At 38.7% G+C, this 7422-nt stretch overlaps 1 long non-coding RNA gene across 1 annotated transcript; it reads right to left on the bottom strand.

Moving 5' to 3' along the window:
* Nucleotides 1–6040: 6040 nt before the first annotated feature.
* Nucleotides 6041–7154, bottom strand: LOC134200275 (uncharacterized). Its single transcript, XR_009975099.1, has 2 exons — nucleotides 7022–7154; nucleotides 6041–6518 (listed from the first exon to the last, which is right to left on the bottom strand). It is a non-coding gene; the product is annotated as an uncharacterized LOC134200275 (long non-coding RNA).
* Between the last annotated feature and the right edge of the window lie 268 nt (nucleotides 7155–7422).

The raw sequence follows: 7422 nt of genomic DNA, 5'->3' as shown, positions 1-7422 counted from the left end.
TTGACCTACACGACGACCTGGGCCTCGAATCAATTCGGAAATACATGAAGTCAGCGTCGGAACGATACTTCGATAAGGCTATGCGTCATGATAATCGCCTTATCGTTGCCGCCGCTGACTACTCCCCGAATCCTGATCATGCAGGAGCCAGTCACCGTCGACGCCCTAGACACGTCCTTACGGATCCATCAGATCCAATAACCTTTGCATTAGATGCCTTCAGCTCTAATACTAGGGGCAGGCTTAGGGACCCCGGTAACCGTACTCGTCGAACTCGACAAAGAGGTCGACGTGCAACCTAACCCATGCATCAGCCCGCTGAGTTTCTCGCCGGATCTTCTCAGCGGCTCGCGATTCCGATCCGGTAGTAGATTCATTCGCGAAACAATTGCTCTTGAGTTGTTAGGTCTCCTTCGGAGGCGCTCGGGCAGTTGTTAGCAAATCCCATCCCTCTTGGCTGAGCCTTTGCTCGCCCACCTGTCCTGGTGAAACTGGAAAGGCCTTCGGGCCACCAGTAAACTTTCAATCATAAAAAAAAAAAAAAACTCGGTGAGTCGGGAGTCCACTGATTTAGTGGCATAATAATAAAAAGGCGGCCCTATAAGATACTTCCTGAATCAGTTTAATTAACTGGAAGATCGTTTTGAAAAACGTCCCTCTGTTACGGTCGTTGTTTTTTTTTAAAATTCTTAATTGAATATTCAAATTGAATTTTATATCTTAAATTGAATAGGGTTGGTCTTTATGGTTTTTTGTGATACTGAGTTTCAGTACACATAAATGTTCATTTGAAACTTACGTTTGTTACTGGCCTAAATCACCTAGTATATCAGTTTATAGTTTGTTTTAGTGTGAAGAGTAGGAAAGTAGTAGTAGATGGAATTGTAATATATTTTAGAGCTGAACCTTATGTCTTAAGCTGTGCGTTGGGTTTTTTTTTTATTCTTTAGATGGGTGGACGAGCTCACAGCCTACCTGGTGTTAAGTGGTTACTGAAGCCCATAGACATCTACAACGCAAATGCGCCACCCACCTTGAGATATAAGTTCTAAGGTCTCAGTATAGTTACAACGGCTGCCCTGCCCTTCAAACGCATTACTGCTTCACGGCGGAAATAGGCGGAGTGGTGGTACCTACCCGTGCGGACTCCCAAGAGGTCCTACCACAAGTGATTACGCAAATTATAATTTTGCAGGTTTGATTTTTATTACACGATGTTATTCCTTCACCGTGGAAGTCAATCGTGAACATTTGTTGAGTACGTATTTCATTAGAAAAACTGGTAACACCGGTGCATTGCTACATACGAATGCACCGGACGTTTTATCCTTTAGGCCACGACGACTTAAAGTCCGTCCAAGTCCGTCCGTAAAGTACGTCCTACAAGTAAAATCCAGATTTGTTTTCCAAATTGAATTAATGTATAATATCGACGAATGTACATTTACAAATTACTTCCAATTGAAGTACACTCGTATTGAACGTAGAAATCATTAGTATAAAACGTAGCTGCGTTATTTGAAGATGAAAGGAAATATTTATATCTCTGGGGTGCTGCCGGCTTTATGTAACGAATACGGTCCTTTAAGGTAGCCTTCTGACGCTTGCTGTTGAGGTCACTTAGCAAAATCGGTGGCATATTATCGTTTAAATCGTACTAGTGAAACCAGACCACGATTTGCTACTAAGCAGATATATTTATTGTTGGAGCTATTCGCTTGCTACTTGTCTTAAGTTGATGATTTCTTTTAAGTGGTTAACTTTTATTTTAGTTTATCTACCAATTTATAATACCGTACCTTATTTATCAGATTATATATTTATCAGACTTTCCGTTGAACAAAATTGACTAAAATTATAAAAAAATAAGCCAATTCTCAAAGTTTCCACTAGTATGTACTCTAAGCTTGTTGAAATATTTTAAGCGATTTTAACTGGCTAAGAACGTCATGTTTGGCAAGTTCCATCCTTTGGAGCTAATAATCCTGCTCTATATAATACGCACCACAATTAAAAAAAACTATTACAAATTACGATAACAGAGTCTCTGTTGATTTATCTTTGTCTACATGTGAGAGCGACGATTATTATCTACGAGCAGTATAGCATTTTTAGCATCACTGACAAATTCAGTCTGTTGTCGCGCCGTTCGGAACTCACATTTAAACAGTAAACAAACGAAACCAACAGAATGCCATATCCGGCTGATCCCCGAAGGTGCCGCGTATCATCCAATGAAAAACCACTCCGATACCAGAGTTTCCCTTCCGACATAATTATAAATTTTAATGTATTACCATACACACTCGTCCGAGACGCATTGCGATGTATGTTTAACATATTATTATTATTCACGCGTGGAGAATTTATCAAATGCGTTGGTAAATTTCTAGTTTATTTTAATGTATACTTTTGGATGTACATGGACATGGATGGACGGAATTTGGATGAGCATTGGATTCTCAGACTGACAGCTTAGTTATCGGAATACTTTGGTTCGATCAAGTCTACATATAAGTTAAGTCCAATGAGTAAAAAAAAAAATGGAGGAGAGAACCAGCGGTCCCGAAGATCGAAGACAATGAGGAAGAAGAAAAGAAGAAAGAAGAAGTGACGATGAAGAAAATATCTTCATCACCAACGTGCTACCCGACATTCTCAAACCTGCAATACCTTAACCTACAGCTCGACATCCCTGCCTCGATAAGTAGGGAGTCTTAAAGCCCGGGCAGAGGGGGCTCCCCGAGGCCTGTCCCGCGCCCCCGTAAGGGGTTGCGATGACCCGATAGTAGTCTCGTCGGATTTTCTCAGAGGGCCGCGATTCCGATTTGGTAATAGATTCTGCGAAGCACTGCTCTTGCTTGGGCTAGTGTTGGCAAATTCTCTCAGGTTGAGTCCGTGAGATCATCTATCTACCCATCCGTGCGTAGCCGGAATAGCCTCTTATGCTAAACAGCGAATAGGTAGGGGTAAAATACGTCAACACTAGCCTATTTGTCGAGGAAAAAAAAAATGATGAAATAACACAATAAAGGCGCTACATAAATAGATAGATTTCTCACTCAGTATTAAGGCAAGCGATTTGGGATGGACTAGCAGGAAAAATCTAGTAATTTAGAAAAACGTGGACATTTGAATGAAGAATCTTCTCGTACAGTTAAAATTGTCTAAAATGTAAATAACAATTTAAAGTAAGATGTAAGCTTTGAGGCACACTTCAGTTTAATTCGAGCTATACATACCTGGCAACACAGGAAAGGCGTGACCGACAATGATTAATTCAACTGCGCAACTTTGTAACAGACGAACAGATAAACGCCTGTTTTGGATGAAAAATAAAGTAGATTTTACATGACTAGATGGAAGATAATAATAGTAATACTATTATTATTTCTGCAATAAAACTTTCCAAGTTTCTGCAATAATATTTTTGAAGTCGTCGTGGCCTACAGGGTAAGACGTCTGGTGCATTCGTATCTAGCGATGCACTGATATTCGAATCCCGCAGGCGGGTACCAATTTTGCTAATGAAATACGTACTTTACAAATGTTTTCGATTTACTTCCACGGCGAAGGAATAACGTCGTGTTATAAAAATCAAACCTGCAAAATTATAATTTGCGTAATTATATTTACTGGTGGTAGGACCTCTTGTGACTTCACACGGGAGGTACCACCACCCCGCCTAATTCTGCCGTGAAGCAGCAATGCGTTTCGGTTTGAAGGGTGGGGCAGCCGTTGTAAGTATACTGAGACCTTGGAACTCATATCTCAAGGTGGGTGGCGCATTTACGTTGTAGATGTCTATGGGCTCCAGTAACCACTTAACACCAGGTGGGTCGTGAGCTCGTCCACAAACCTAAGCAATAAAAAAAAACTTATGTTTCCACAGTAAAATTTCGTGTTAGGTATTATAAAGATTTACATGTGATTCGATCAGTTAAGGTTGTGCGTGGTCCATTAGTCAAATTTGAACTTTGTCATCCTCGTTCAGCGCCGACGAGACAAACTTTCAGATACAATTAAACACGTGCAGTATCATTTATCTCGAAGAGTATACGTGCGACCACAGAGCGAGGGTGCAGCGGATGATTATTGATAATAAGTCCGAGTTTTACTAACTGATTTTAATCCACACAATCCGTACAAATGTTCTATGTTATAAATGTTTGATGTTTATATTAAATGTTACGCTGCATCCTTTTTTTTTGCTTCGATGGGTGGACGAGCTCACAGCCCACCTGGTGTTAAGTGGTTACTGGAGCCCATAGTTTGGGTCGTGGGAAATCGGTTCATTTATAAGTTTTCCATCCAGTAGGTGCCTGCTTGTACTGGATTAATTGAAAAGAAATGTTCATTAGATCGTGATGTATACTCGTTATCTTTATCAAAAACACACATTTAAGGTGTCTCCCATCTATATATATGTATATAACGAGTCAGGTCATAAGTACTGTCACACAGTAAAAACTTTTCTTTTAGAATGCTGGCTACAAAAAAGTTTATTGAATTCGCATTTCGAATTGTTCATGAAAATAAAAATGTATACTTTTAGAACTTTACTCATTTTTAAATATGGAGTGGACGCTTAAAGAAGACCGTGTTGCAGTTATTGCGTTGCATCGTTGCGGTTACGCGCCAATTCAAATTTTTAACATACTGAAAAATTTGAATATAACCAAAAGATTCGTTTATCGTACCATCAAACGATACAATAAAGACTCTAGTGTAGATTACAGGTCAAAAAGTGGTCGCCCTCGGTCTGTTAGGACTCCAGCAGTGATAAAATCTGTGAAGGCGCGAATTCAAAGAAATCCCAAACGTAAGCAGAAACTGTTGGCCCTTCAGATGGGGTTAAGCAGAACCACGGTGAAAAGGATGTTAAATGAAGACTTAGGGCTTCGGGCATATCAAAGAAAAACAGGACATCGTTTGAATGCTCGTCTAATGGACCTGAGACTGAAGAGATGCCGCGCTTTGTTGAAGCGGTACGCGGGAAAAAAATTGGGGAAATTCTTTTTTCGGATGAAAAAATTTTTACCGTAGAAGAGAGCTACAACAAACAAAATGATAAGGTGTACGCACACAGTAGTGAAGAAGCGAGCAACCGTATTCCGCGTGTCCAACGAGGTCATTTTCCATCCTCGCTCATGATATGGTTGGGAGTTTCTTATTGGGGCTTAACAGAGGTACATTTTTGTGAGAAAGGTGTAAAAACGAATGCAGTTGTGTATCAAAATACAGTCCTGACGAACCTTGTGGAACCTGTTTCTCATACCATGTTCAATAACAGGCACTGGGTATTCCAACAAGATTCGGCGCCAGCTCATAGAGCGAAGAGCACACAAGACTGGCTGGCGGCGCGTGAAATCGACTTCATCCGGCACGAAGACTGGCCCTCCTCCAGTCCAGATTTGAATCCGTTAGATTACAAGATATGGCAACACTTGGAGGAAAAGGCCTGCTCAAAGCCTCATCCCAATTTGGAGTCACTCAAGACATCCTTGATTAAGGTAGCCGCCGATATTGACATGGACCTCGTTCGTGCTGCGATAGACGACTGGCCGCGCAGATTGAAGGCCTGTATTCAAAATCACGGAGGTCATTTTGAATGAACTTTAGTGTCATAAGAATCTATATTTTGTTAAGTTCATTTTGGTATATGAATGGTTACATAATGAATAAACTTGTTTCAATTATTTTACATTAAACATGTGACAGAATTTATGACCTGACTAGGTATATATAAATGAATTACTGTTCGTTAGTCTCGCTAAAACTCGAGAATGGCAGGACCGATTTGGCTAATTTTGGTCTTGAATTATTTGAGGAAGTCTAGAGAAGGTTTAAAAGGTAGATAAATATGAAAATGCTCGAAATTAAATAAAAGTAACGATTTCGTTTTTCCTTTGATGTGTCCCCCGTCGGACGGCATCTTTTTGATTGTTTTAAGTTTATTTTATACAAAAGTTTAGGTCTTTTATTTATCGACTGAGGCACTACGAAGTCTGCCGGGTCAGCTAGTATAAAACAAAAAAAATAAATAAAAATCTTTTATTTCGAGACATCATAGTCTCATAGTGCGTTGGCATTACAAATAACTAAAGAACTATGTTAGTATTTAAGTAACTCTCTCAACTCCGTCCCTGGCAGCCTCATCAACTTGATGACCCTTGATCTAGGGTCGGTTCATCCAGTCTTTCTGCTAATACCCTCAAGACTTTGTTGGTGCTTCCTCTTACTCTGCCACATTGTACAGTTTTGAGGAAAATTTGCTAAATACCAAATTAGAAAGCAAGAGATATTTTATTTGTAACTATGTATACACCAATGCGCCGTAGAGGTAAGTAAGGTACGTAATGACGATAATCTATTATGAAAATTCAGAATCCCGATCTCGAAGTCAGCATAGACCCAAATCGATTAGCAACAGTTGCGGTCAGTCCGACACGTCAGGCGTCACTCTCACCTTCCGTAATTGTATTTTGGGACTTCTTGTTAATCCAATTAGAGCTGTGCTGTAAAACAATGCAATAACTTATTGTACTATGCTAATAACATACCTTGCTTCTCATCGTAGATGTAATAGTTAATATGATTTGGGCACCAAATTAAAACTATTGTCTTATTGATTTGACAAAGACAGCTCAGAATATTGAGTTCTTAAATTAGTCAACTATTTGAATTTATCTACTTAAATTTAAATGACGCCTCAAAGCATTTTCCACTTTAATACAAATTAAAATAGCTACGTCAGTCTTCACCTTAACCGGGTCTGCCAACGGAACGCCAAGTAATTAACGCTAAGGTCCCATATTTAGCGTATGTACTTTGATAGGGCACTTGAAGTTTGTTTTTTGATAATAGATTTAGGTTGGTGACATTATTTGGCTATGAATGGAATATATGGAATGTATAGATGTACGTGCTGATACGATAGCTAATATAGTATATTTTATGATATTAGAATTTAAGATGTCAAATTATTGACATAGTAGAATGAAAAAATGTGAAATTGTACCTTGATTTCAATATGATCAATAATCGCCTGAAGGAAGAAGACTGATATGAAACTAAAATAAAAGTCTATTTAATTTTGATTATATTTTCATAAGACGCCTATTTAGATGCATATAGTTAAGATTTTATTTTAGGTGCGATTATATTTTTATGAAAAGGTGTAAGTGGATCAGTAATTAGCATATAATAAAAGTCTGAACTAATGATATTTTATTAATATTTTAATAAAATGATATTATTGATCAATGCGATCGTATTCTTTTATTATTTAAGCCCTGACTTACTCACACAATATGTCAGACATACTACATAGACAGAACACAGACAATATGTTTTCAATCTAGCAAACAACACTTTTTTTTTTACATAATAACAAACTTAATACCGTTGCTTACTATATTT

The sequence above is a fragment of the Bombyx mori genome, chromosome 15 (assembly GCF_030269925.1).
Source record: "Bombyx mori chromosome 15, ASM3026992v2".
In the NCBI taxonomy this organism is placed as follows: domain Eukaryota; kingdom Metazoa; phylum Arthropoda; class Insecta; order Lepidoptera; family Bombycidae; genus Bombyx; species Bombyx mori.
The sequence above is the reverse complement of the archived record's forward strand: the minus strand, read 5'-3'. Positions and strand labels throughout refer to the sequence as shown.